The sequence below is a fragment of the Hemicordylus capensis genome, chromosome 12 (assembly GCF_027244095.1).
Source record: "Hemicordylus capensis ecotype Gifberg chromosome 12, rHemCap1.1.pri, whole genome shotgun sequence".
Classification (NCBI taxonomy): Eukaryota; Metazoa; Chordata; class Lepidosauria; order Squamata; family Cordylidae; genus Hemicordylus; species Hemicordylus capensis.
The window spans coordinates 21,788,048-21,800,341 of NC_069668.1; positions in this window are offsets into that span (position 1 = coordinate 21,788,048).

Below are 12,294 nucleotides of genomic sequence, written 5' to 3' on the forward strand. Positions count from 1 at the left end.
TTTGCTAAGCATGGTCCTCCCTGGTTTGCATTTGAATGGGAGACTAGAAGTGTGAGCACTGGAAGATATTCCCCCTCAGGGGATAATGGGGCCACTCTGGGAAGAGCATTGCTTGCATGTAGAAGGTTCCAAGTTTCCTCCCAGGATAGGCCTGAGAGAGACTCTTGCCTGCAACCTTGGAGAAGCCGCTGCCAGTCTGTGAAGACAATCCTGAGCTACATGGTCCAAGGGTCTAACTCAGTATATGGCAGCTTCCTAACTAGGCAGAATAAGACACAGCTGTTGGCAGTTTAAGGACTTTGTGCTGTCTCTTTGTCTCACACAGTGGAGGACAGACTAGTAAGTCAGAGGGCTAGAGAGTCAAGACATTGGTCATCCCTTCTGCACTGCTCTGATGCTATCCCTTTGAAATGTAGATTGCTACTCTTAGGGATTCAACTTCCTTCCTCTCTCTCTTCCCTACCTGCCTTTCTACCTTGCAAAATGGCAAGCCTCTCTCCCTGCACCATATATGCAGAGAGGATGCAGAATCCATCTGCATCCAGCTAGCTAGATAGATGAGAGATCCTAAATCCTCACTTTCCTATCTAGAATGGAGTTCCTTAATAAATGCCTTTTATATTGATTTGAAACTATGAATTGGCTCCAAGTTACTTTACTCTCAGCACACACGCATGCCTAACTAAATCCACTGTGTTGTGCCTCTGTGCACTCTGCTATAATGAGAAAGGAATTCTCTCACCACAGAGAATTTCCAACAGGTTATGGGAGCCCAGTATTTTGAGCTGCGTGTACTGCAAAAAGAGAGTTAGGTTTGTTCCAGTGAGATCTAGCGTGGACACTTTGAATTGCTAATCTACAGCAACTGCCTTTTGGAGCCAGCAAGGATGGCTACATACCTAGAGGGAAAACTCAGGCTGACTATCCTGAATGCAGACAACTATTTGGAATGGAAAACTCGATTCAGGATTGCACTGAAAGCAGAAGGACTCCAAAATGTTACTGAAGAGAACCCCCCCACAGATGGAACCACAACTGCTGAGAAAACTTCCAAAGAGAAATGGTTGCACAAAGATGCTCAAGCTGGAGCTTTGATCGCAGCTTCTGTGAGTAAAAATTTCCTTTACACTATATGTGATCTTGGAACCTCAAAGGAAATGCTAAGCAAGCTAGATTCCTTGCATACGAAGAAGGGGTGGGCATACAGCTTTAACTTGAGAAAGAAAATGCAGGATCTTCAGTATAAAGATGGGAACTGTTTTTCTACTTTTGTGGGATTTTGGGGAGATTTCTTTTTTCAATTTAAAGAGGCAGGGGAACAATTTACAGAAAGTCAGAAGCTGGAAGCTCTGTTCCTAAGCATGCCCCCCAGCTACAGAAGTTTACAGTTGACACTTGGGCGAGATAAGGCCAAAGAACTGAACTAAAGGGGCAGGACAAACTGTGAATTACAGAGTTCTGGAGACTGTTGTATGTCAGTGCTGTGTCAATTGCTTGATGTTTTGATGCATATGAAGATTGATCTATGTATGTAATTGCTATAGTGTCTTCTTACGATATACTGCTATGTCATAGATATGTAGAACAAAGAACTTAGAAATGTATAAATAGTTATTTGAAGCTCTGTAGAACTTGCATTTGATCTGGGCTTTGTAGCCCCTCTTGCCTTGCTACTGCAGAAGTAAAATCCTTTTCACTTTTCTCTGTGTGGCATCAATTATTGGCCCAGACAAAGAACTGGATTTTCGGTATATCAGTTTCCTGTTGCATAAGCATTCAGGTGGACACATTGACCAGGGTTTTTTTGGACCTGCAACGTGTTGTGTGTGTGTGTGTATGTGTGTGTGTGTAACGTGGCAAAGAGGCACCTTTTAATGTGCCTCTTTATTTATCAGGGGGAGAGTAACTGGCCCTACCCACCCTCAGCACAGTCCCTCCAGTGGCTGTTGCTGGTGTCTATCTTATGTTTCTTTTTAGGTTGTGAACCCTTTGGGGACAGGGAGCCCTCTTATTTATTTGTTATTTCTCTGTGTAAACCGCCTTGAGCCATTTTTGGAAGGACGGTATAGAAATCGAATTAATAAATAATAAAAATAGCTGTGCGTCTCCAATCTTTGCCTCTCTGCCCTCCCTTTTGTGCTAACCAGGTGCTTGATTAGATTGGGGAGAGTTTGGGATATGTGGATTTTAAACAGCGGACATAGAACACGGAACCTGACATATGTGCGTCAAAACGTTATGTTCTTGGTTGCTGTTTTTCCCTTTTAATTTGCAGAATAAAAAAGTCTGAAGAGAAGTATTGCGTTGCCAGTGTATCAACTAATTCGGAGTTTGGCTACCGCAAAAAAAATTGTGACTTTGCTTGTGTGTGTGTGTGGGGGGAGTGTTAGTGTGTCCCCCCCACTTTAAAATGTGACCTCTCACCTTTGTTTCCTTTCAGAGACTGGAAGTTTGGCTCTGAATTGAGAAGGGACTGGCACCTCAGGGAGATCTCTCTGTCCTTCAAGGACGTTGCCGTCTTCAGGGCAGCTTGGGAGAGGTACTCCAACCTGACTGGGGAAGGAGAAGAAAGGCAGAGCAGCTGCTTGGAGCAGTGATAAGAAATGCATTGAAAAACAACGGAGAGAGAAATAAAGGTACTTCATCACAAAAAATGGGACACCATGCCTCTACTGAATGCATACATCATCAACAACAAATATTTAAATACCACTGTTCAAAAAACGTTTCCAGAGCGGTTTAGGGAGGGAGGGAGGGAGGGAGGGAGAGAGAGAGAGAGAAAGAAGGCTCCCTTTCCCCATGGGAAAGAACTGGTTAAATACTCTTGAGTCTGCAGGGATGCTGGGAATTGTAGTTCAACATCATCTGCAGAAATAAAGATGGGGAATACAGTCTGATGGAGGGTGCAAATTCTGGGTTCTACAGAACTCCTGCTCTGCCAGATTTTTCATTTTCTGAAGGATTATATGAAACTCGTAAGTGTCCAAAAATGGTCCATCTAGCCGAAAAATACTGAGCTAGATGAGACGTAGGAAGCTGCCTAATACCGAGTCAGAACATTAGTCCATCTAGCGCAGTATTGTCAACCCAGACTGGCAGCGGCTTCTCCAAGGTTGCAGGCAGGACTCTCTCTCAGCCATATCTTGGAGCTCAGTTCGAAATAGAGGATGATACACTAGCAACCATCCCCAGCTCTCTACCCGAAGAAACGGTTTGTAATCCAGTTCCGCTATTTAGGAACTGATGAACAGAAAGCGACCAGAGACTATCTCATTGAAAGGTTAATACTAGAAGCAATGGTTTTCCCGTCATCACAGTTATGGGCTGTCATCCAACTGGTGGGGTCTAACGAAATAGATGTTTGCTTGAAAAACCAGGTAGCGTATCACAGTTTCTGGTCCAACTGCAAGAAGACAGACAACCTCTATCCTGATCTTCTTGCTGGTTTTCAATTAATACCTCTATTTAAAGCAGATACTAGGGTCCTTACGATAACCCTTCGGACCACAACAGTGCCGGCAGAAGATGTGGCTATGTGGTTGGGGAGGCACACTAATGTCCCAATGGGCCCGCATGAAAGGAAGGACAGTTATGGAATTTGGACTGGCGAATATCGGTGCATAGTAGCACTACGTACAGACCCCGTAACAGGGACAATACAGCACCTTCTAAAACATTTCTTCATGTGCTCCAACAAAGCAAGCCTCCGTTACAGCGGACAACCGCCAGCATGCTACCACTGCAGGGCCTATGATCATATCCGCAGGGAATGCAACACATCACTCTGCTCCAAAGGCGGAGTAAGAGGTCACAGTACTATGAGTTGCTATAAAAGCATTCGCTGCAACCTATGCATGGAAGTAGGTCACACATACTTTTGGGGCCCCGAAGCACATTACAATAAAAGTAATAGAGAAAGGCAACGAAAGTGGCGAAAGTTGCTGAATCAGGGAAACGGAGAGCACAAAAACAAACAGAAGGACCACCTGAAAGACAAGAAAGACAACAACAGGATCACCCTGGGGCGGGAGAGGAGAAAGACACGCATCTTTTCCCACTGGCTGATCACACAAGCTTGCAGGGTGCATCTAGGGAGATGCAAGATCAATTTGTGTCCCCATGGATGCAGGCATCCTCTAAGAAAATCAAACAAAAAAAGCAATGGGAGGATGAAAGAAATTGATTGACCAATCTGAATAGACACCCCAAGGACACGGGGGTGGGTCTAACCCAACAGAATAGATTCAAGGTGCTAGCAACCATGGCAGAGGTTCCAGATGCCAATGATGAACTGATCCCTCCTTCAGATTCAGAAGCTGCCCAACAGGTAGATGAGTTGATCAAAGAACAGAGACAACTCAGAAAGCCCACAAAAAACAAACGGATATCCATGAAGCGCTCAAGGGCCCCAAAGAAAACTGGACTAAATACACCAAAAACTGTAACCGACCTGGAGGAAGAGTTGAGGGTGGAACAAGACAAAGCAGCAGAAATATGAAACCTAAAGAAAGAATACAAGAGCATTCTAAAACAACATGAAGAGGAAAAGTCAGCCCTATCCCAAGCCATACAAACAAAAGACCCATCAATCCAAACTTCAGGGGAGAAAAATCCCAATGTGGAAAAATTGGACCTAGTCCTAGCCGAGATTAGTGAAGATACCGCAGAACTTAAGATAGAACTTAAGACTTGAGTTACAGCTATCAGCTTGCAAGGATAAGAAACACAGGAGGAAATGGAAGAAATTAAAAGCATCCTAGAAGATCCCCGACAGGGACACGAAGTAACTACCTTGGCAAAAAATGTTGTTAATGATGATTGTATCATGACAGAAGAGAATATGATAGTGGAAGAAGGGACAGATCCTAAAAACAGCTTGGACAAAAATGTGGAAAAAGAACATCCCTTAGAGGCCTCCCAGGAACCTGGGAGCAAAAATGGGTCTATTCTCATCCCAAACCACCCTGCCTTGCCTCCCGTCTCTGAACCCCAAACCCCCTCCCCCTTACCAACCCTCCCTGGGGCCCATCTGCCTCAAAGTAGGTCTACACTTTCACGTGAAGTAAACGTGGAAGGGGTAGGAGGTAATACTGTTATCATGGAAGACATGGAGGTAAGGGTTGAATTAACCCAATAAGCCCCTTTGAACAATACTTGACACGATCTGAGATCTAAGGAACAAATGCCTACTATTCTATTGCCTCACTTCTACGTGAACAGCGACTCTTTGTCTGAATGGGTCCATGCCTTACACATAACACCCTCCTATCATGGGTTGTCGGGCCAATTCCTATAATATACTTACATGGAATGTTAATGGATTAAGGTCACCAAATCGTAGGCAAGAGATCCTACACTTTTTAGCAAAATGGAACTATCCCATCTATGTTCTGCAAGAGACCCATTTTGAAAATGAGAGCCACCGCTTTTCGGCACAACAGCAATGGACAGTGGGTCCATCCTTCTGGTCTTATGATGGGAGCGGCAATGCAGGAGTAGCGATATTGTTTAAAGACAGACCTGATCTCAAAATCAAGAGGGTATTGGAAATTGATCAGGGCAGACTAATGTATGTAGATTTTACTGTCAGGGATGACCCAAGCTCGGCAACCACTCTAAGGCTCGACCGAGCCTTTAGACTCTGCGCCATATATGCCCTGGTACAATCACACCTTAGGAAGGCTCTTTGGGCTAAACTAAAAGATATATGTGACACCAAGCACCACCTCCTGATCATGGGGGATTTTAATAACAGAGCCCAACTGAGCGATAGGAAAGCCTTTTCGGGAGGCCTCCCAGTCTCCCCCTCAAGTCTCTCTCTAACGAATGAGAAAAAAGCTCTCCAACGTTTTCTGAGTGAGACTCTGGGTTTAGATGATAAGGCCTTGGTGGTATATAATGATTTAGATTTTTTCCCAATCCATCACGAAGAGAACTTTAAATCGCAGTATAGACATAAATTTAAAACTGGAGTCAAATTTACATATTACCACCCAAGATCAGCTAGCTGGCTAGATAGACTCTGGGCTCCCCCTTCTTTTGAAGTCTACAGGTGTAAACTAGTACTTACCCCATGGTCAGACCATGCGGCTGTGGGATTTATTTGTAATCTCTCTGAGGTAATTCCACATGGTAAGCCCTTGTGGCGACTACACCCAAAAATGTTAAGTGATGAATATCTCAAAGGTGTCCTTTTATCAGAACTGAGGCGACAGATCCCTCAGCTACTAGAGGCAGAAGATGATCTTTTGGGAGCCTGGGAGACACTTAAAAAGAGGGTGGGCTGCCATACTAGGGCAGTGACCAGCCGGACATATAAGATAGGGGTCAAAAATTATCAGAAAGCGATCACCCAACATCTGAGGATTGTTGATAAGATGAACAGGGGAGAAGCCTTCGACGTGGAATCATGCCGCCGCTACAAAGAGACTATCAGGACATTTCAAAATGAGCTGCGGCACAGGCGTTTAGAAAATAAGCGGTATCGCTTCAAAGGGTCTGTAGTTGAAAAAGGGGAGTGGGCAAAGGACAAGATGCATGCGTCTAGTTTGACATTCCAAGGCCTGTGATTGGATGGAAGTAGCCCACTAATGTCCGACCCCCACGATATGTTAAAGATCATGGCCCAGTTTTATACAAACTTGTATGCATTGAAGGATATTTCTGTGAAGGACATTCAATCCTATCTTGATAGGTTCTGCAGTCTGAATGAATATGGTCTCGGCTATTCCCTCACTGAGGGGGGGAAAAGCTCTTTGACCCATCCTGTAACAATTGAAGAGGTCAGAGCAGTTATCTCAGCAGAAAAGAACATATCAGCCCCGGGGCCTGATGGTCTGACATGGCCTTTCTATAAGATTAACGCAGACCAGCTACTACCAGTTTTAGTAAAATTATTTAATTTTGTCCTAGACAATGGGCGTTTAAATAGGTCCTTTGGGGACGGCCTCTTAATTTTTCCCCCCTAGAAAGGTGACACCACATTACCACAAAACTGGAGACCGATAACCCTCACAAATATCAATTACAGAATCTTTGCCAAAATCCTAAATAATAGATTGGCGAAAGTGGCCCCTAAATTGGTCCACAGCTTGCAGACAAGCGCTATCTCGGGAAGAAAGATGACAGACTCATTGTGTCTGCTGAGAGAACTTTTTTACTCTATACAGAATGAAAGTTGGAAAGGTCACCTCCTCTTATTGGAACAAGTTAAGGCCTTTGACAAAGTGAACCACACAAATATCAATTACAGAATCTTTGCCAAAATCCTAAATAATAGATTGGCGAAAGTGGCCCCTAAATTGGTCCACAGCTTGCAGACAAGCGCTATCTCGGGAAGAAAGATGACAGACTCATTGTGTCTGCTGAGAGAACTTTTTTACTCTATACAGAATGAAAGTTGGAAAGGTCACCTCCTCTTATTGGAACAAGTTAAGGCCTTTGACAAAGTGAACCACAATTATCTGTGGACATTGTTGAAAGCTAAAGGTATACCTCCCCTATTTGTTACTTGGATACAGCTGCTCTATACGAATGCAAAGGTGACACCACAGATTAATGGATGGCGGGGAGACCCGATCACTTTGCATTCGGGTGTCCGCCAAGGATGCCCACTGAGCACATTACTTTATGTTTTGGCCTTGGATCCGATCCTGATCAGGATTCAGAGAGAACCCCATCTGCAAGGACTCTCGGTCTCTATCCCCCTGCCCTGTGAGACCTTCCCGGGAGGGAGGAGGAGGGAGAGTGATGGGATAGCCGAACCACCTGTCCACTCAGAACCGCATTCTGAGTTTAAGATAAAATTTGTAGCTCATGCCGCTGATGTTACATTACTGTTATCAAATGAAAATGAAATCCCTGTAATACTAAACCTCTTCTGGGAATATGGCAAGATCTCGGGCTCAGAATTAAATGCTGACAAAAGCGTATTTGTTAAAATGGACCCCGGATGCCAGCAACTCTTGTGCCTACCCATCTCTGAATGTAAAAGCGAAGGGGCCCCAGAGTCCAAACTGAAGTGGGTAGATACAGTAAACATTTTGGGGATTGAATATGGGATTAAGGAAAAAGCCTGGGGGGGAAATTGGACAGATTGGGAAGAAAAAGTAATGCTTAAAATCACCATGTGGAAAAAATGGAGCCTTGCCATGTACCAGAAAGTGGTTTACATCCGGACTTACCTGATACCCCCGGTGCATAACCTGGCGGTAGTCTATCCTCCCCCGCTCGATCTCCTTCGGAGAGTTGAAAGCCAGATCTTCCGTCTAGTATGGCACACAGCGTCCTTCCCTTTGGCCCGTGCGGTAGCATTTAAGGAGGTTGAGCTGGGAGGCCTAGCCCTACCTGCCCTGCAACCCTATTTTGTAACTGAATTCATGTCCTACAATTTTGGAAACTGGATTTTCGTGAATGTCCATGATATATCCAACCTCCTGCAAAAAACCTGGGTCTCGCTTTTTGCTCTGCGTTGGCGCAAGTCAGCATGGGGCATAGCATGGTGGGGGAAAGGATCTTTCAATGGCAATATCACACAAGTATTAAAAAGAGAACACCCAGACTACTTGAGAGATTTGTTATTCACACTTAAAAAATGGAAGGCTGAACCGGATCTATTTAAAGGATCCTCCTCAATTAAGCAGCTAAGGAAAACAATTTATGGAGAGATTCTAGAAGTGGGTTTCTTAAAACCTGATTTAGAACGTAAACGCTACAAACACCGCACTTCACAGTACTTGTTGCAACCCAATCACCCTTTCGCTCTCTTTAAAGAGAAAAAAGTCCCTTTCCATTTATGGGAAACAAGGTGGCGCTTATACCATCAAGTACTACCACTTAATGCGGCTAAGCCATGGCTCCCAGAGGACCAGCAAGAGTGCCCTAAAATCACCTGCAAACAGAAAGCTAGTGAGCTAGGCAAAACATTCAGGGAAACCCACTCACATTTCTTAAAAGAGTGTGTGGTAGCCAAAAGAGTGTGGCAGGGAGTAAGCAAGCTGTTAGAGTGGCCTGATTTGGGAAAACAGACTTGGGAAGAACTAACCTCGGGTTTGAGCGATAGAACCTCCTTTCGAGGTCCCAGAAAGAAACCTTCAAGGAAACGGGACGGAACAGGTGCTCCCATACTAGGGAATTGGAAATATTCCCCTCCTCGTAATCAGGTTAATAAACCTGTATGTCATTTATGCAATGCTCCTGCATAGGAATAGGGAGGGAAGACGCGACCAAGAGGTCCACGCAGATGAGACAGTAAATCTCTTCTGGAAAAGTTTGTATGGTTATGTGCAAAAAGACAAGAGTATCTCTTCTAAACAGCAATGGGACAAATTGTGGAAATGGACGTCGGACGTAAATCCCCCCCCTCAATTACCAGATGTGCCTTGTAATCCCCCACCCCCGAGCTACAGTACTACCTGCATATACTTCATAACTTGTGTGTTTCCAAATCCTTGTGTGTAAATCTTTGTAGAGATATCATGTACAAACAACCACTTTGTATATAATTGTGTATTTACTAATTTACTGTATAGTATTACTGTTTTACAACTTGTGCTGGTCAACGACCGTAATAAAGATTATTATTATTATTATATAATTGTGCTTTGGCAACATACTGTATGCTTTGGTAGTTTGTTGGTTCAATAAAAAAATCTTGTCCTATAAAATAAAATAAAATCTTGTCCTATCTTGGAGATGCTGCCAGGGAGGGAACGCAGAACCTAGGTGCTCTTCCCAGAACGGCTCCATCCCCTAAGGGAAATCTCTTACAGTGCTCAGACATGTTTCCCATGCAAATGCAGGGTGGACTCTGCTTAGCAAAGGGGACAATTCATGCTTGCTACCACAAGTCCAGGCCTCCTCTCATGGAACAAGGGTCTGACTTGGGGAAACAGCAGCTTCCTAAGGGATGGGGCTGTAGCTCAGTGGAGAGGCATCTGCTTAGCGTTTAGGAGGTCCCGGGTTCGATTCCTGGCAGCATCTCCACCTAGGATTGGGAGAAACTCCTGTCTGCAATTTTGGGAGGGCTGCTGCCAGTCAGAGTAGATGACCCTGAGCTTGATGGGCCAAGGGTTTGGCTCGGTATGAAGCAGCTGCCTATGTTCCTAAAACAGAACCACGGCAGAGATTTCAGGATGGGGGATGGAAAGGACATATGGCCAAATCTAGAGGCCTTTGATTTCTTCCGGCATCCTGTCCTGTACATAAAGGTCACTGACCCCTACCCTTCACATTTGAGAGGTGCAGCCTCCAGGTGAATTTCCGCAAATTGGCAGGTAAGGGCTGGTTAAAAAGGGACCGAAGCCGCCCTTTCAGTTTGGGACGTTCTTCCAGTAAAACCATCTGCAGAACAATAGGTAAATATTTGCCAATGGCAAACTGATATTTGACAATCGCAGAAAACGGATCAGTGTTTGACCATAAATATTTTGTGGCAGCGATGATGGGTTGGGTTGCTGTGTTCTTGGACGCCGTGCTTCTGCTGAGCAACATGCCAGCGTACCACTCCTTCTTTGAGGTGACCCTCCCTTACTCCCCCCCCCCGTTCTCCATCCTGCATCTCTTGAGCCATCTGGTGGTAAATTTGCTCCTCTAAGCAAGTGCTGACATGCAACATCAGGGCCTTATGTGGGTCGCCTGAAAGAACCCGGAGAAGAAGTCATCAGTGTTTGGGACTGAGGCCGTAACTCAGTAGTAGAGCACCCCTGTTTGGGCATGCAGAACGTCCCAGTTTTAAATCTTTCATATCTGCCGCTGGGTCTGGGAAAGACCCTTCTCTGCCTGCCACCTTGGAGAGCTGCTGCCAGTCAGAGCGGACGACACTGAGCTAGATGGACCAAGGGCCTGACTCAGTAGGAGGAAATCTCAGATATTCATTTTAGGAGACAGGGTTGTCACTCCGAGCATCTGCTTTAGATGCAGAAGGTCCCCCGGTTCAGTCCCTGGCAGCATCTCCAGGTAGGGTTAGGAGTGACTCCTGCCTGAAAAGGTGGAGAGCTGCTGCCAGTCAGTGTAGACATTCCTGAGCTTGGTGAATTAAGAATCTGACTCAGTAGGCAGCAGCTTTTTAGGAGGTGGGGTGTAGAAGCTCAGTGGCAGAGCATCTGCTTTGCACACAGGAGGTCCCATTTCCAACCCCGGCTGCATCTCAAGGTGGGGCTGAGAGAGACCCATGCCTGGAACCTCGGAGAGCCCCCGCCAGTCAGGGTAGACACTCCTGAGCTAGATGGACCCAGGGTCTGACTCGGTAGACGGCCGTCTCAGCTGTTTGGGGTCCCCAAGCATGGTTGGACTACAACTCCCATCGTCCCCAGCCACAAAGCAGTTCCATTGGGGTCCGATTTGTACTGGCACTCAGGTGTGGAGTTGTGGAGAACCACAGCATCCTAGGGTTTTAGAGTTGGATGGGACTCCGGGCCTCTTGCAGCTCAACCCTTCCTTGGGGCAGGAATCTGTTGTTGTATCCGCAACAGATGGGACATTCTGCTTCAGCTGTCCAGCCTCTGTTTGAAAACTTCCAGAGGAAGAGGAGGAGGAGGACCTCATCATTCATGAGGCAGGCTGTTCCACTGACCAACGGCTCTTATGCACAGAAGCTTCTTCCTAACGTTCCTAACCCTTTGCCCGCTGTCATGGTCCCAATCCAAACTGCATTCCCCACCCGCTCCGGTGGCTGCTGTTTCCCAAGGGGGGAAAGGTTCCTCTGCTGGAGTGCCCTGACTCCTGGCCAGCTCTCCCCAGCTGTTACCTCCTTGCATGGCCCTGGAGGCTTTCTGCAGGACAAACGCCTTCTCTGCCATGGAGAGGTCCAGCCAGGAATGGACGTCGCTTTCTGCCGTTTGCTGCCGGATGGCTTCCCAGAGCCCCTCGGCAAAATCTCCCCATTCCTGCTGGAGGAAAGAAGTTAACCAGTTAACGGGGCGTGGAGCTTTGCCCGTGAGATTCCAGCCTGCTTCCAGGCGTGCTGTTAACCCAGCCGGCTTCCCCAAACTTGAGTCCCCCAGATGTCATTAAGCTAGGAGCATAGGAAGCTGCCTCCTGTTGAGTCAGATCCTTGGTCCATCCACCTCAGGCTTGTCAGCCCTGACTGGCAGCAGTTCGCCAAGGTTCCAGGCAGGCGTCTCTCCCAGTCCTGCCTGGAAATGCTGCCAAGGACTGAACCTGGGCCCTCCTGAATGCAAGGCAGATGCTCTATCACTGAGCTATGGCCCCATCCCCTGAAGGAACAAAAATCTTACAGCAAACCAGGAAGCTTTTTAACACGGGGATTTTATTTTATTTATTTAATATATATTT